The sequence below is a fragment of the Chaetura pelagica genome, unplaced genomic scaffold (genome assembly GCF_000747805.2).
Source record: "Chaetura pelagica isolate M959 unplaced genomic scaffold, ChaPel_1.0 scaffold138, whole genome shotgun sequence".
NCBI lineage: Eukaryota > Metazoa > Chordata > Aves > Apodiformes > Apodidae > Chaetura > Chaetura pelagica.
Window position 1 is genome coordinate 4,843,878 of NW_009954215.1, and position 1,233 is coordinate 4,845,110.

The window sequence follows — 1,233 nt, forward strand, 5'->3', positions numbered from 1 at the left end:
CTCATTTAGGATTACAAAAGACAGGGTTCTGTGTGAGATGATGAATGTCTTCAGCTACCAGTGAGACAAACAGGAGTTAAAGATGCTCAGGGTCCTACTTCAGTGAAATGGATTTCTGCCTGGACTCAGCTGTTGGGCTGCAATATTCGCTTCCATGGGAGTGGCAGTGGCTTGTCCTGCTTTGCAATTAGGGAGAAGCTCCTAAAACCAGCCAGGCTGCCTAAAAAACCAGGCTGCACCAAACCAACATACCAGGACTACCTCTTTCCAGTAGGGCTCAGCAAAAGATGCTCAGAAAAAATAAGGATCCATATAAACCCACCTTTCCTAGACTCTCCCAGCTGCCACCCAGGGCTTTATTTCTGCTTTGTGAAGGTGGTGTTATTCCTTCAACTTCCCAGTCTGTTCCATGTTCATGGGACAGTGGCAACTCCCTGCAAAGGATAATATTTTAATTTGTCACTGGAATCTGCACTGCACATTTAAATCTTGTAACATGCACTCAAAAATCTGTCCCTGGCACCAGCAGCACAGAGAAATAATATTTTCAGCCTTCCAAGAAGGGAAAGGGAATGAAGGACAAAAAAGTTCTTTCATTTTTCTTTTGCATGTTGGGTTTTACTGCAGATTTATTATTATCTGGACAAAATCATTAGCATTCTTTTAAAAGTCTAACTCTCCAGCCAAAACTAAAATTAATTTGATAGATTCTCCTTGACTCTCACTTATTAGTTGAGCGCACAAAATGTTCATAAACATGAAGGACCTTAACACTGCAATCTGAAAATTGCCCTTGTAATAAATTAAAGATTTTTTTTAAATTATGTAATTTCTCATTGCATGTGTTGCCCTGCTCCTTTTTCCAATGAAGGCTTTTGTATATCTTTCAAGTTCCCTCACTTTCTCACAGTTGCAAGATCTTTCACACTACTGAGCTGTGTATTTTGAAATATCTTCACCAAATAGTTCTAACAGTAAACATGAAATGAGAATGTGAGGAGTTCTGTTCAGCATTGTTTGAAGACTTCATAGAGTGCTACAGTTTGGTTCAGATGTTCACAAAGATATTCTAATTAAAAACCCCAGTGAATTTGCTTTCTAAGAAAACTATAATTTACATGATGAAGTTTTATGTCTTGGAAGAAACTGCAAATAGACACTGAAAAGAGGAAGAAATACAAAAATGCCTGTGCTGCAATGACATTTTTATATGAAAACAGGGTCAAGAGATTA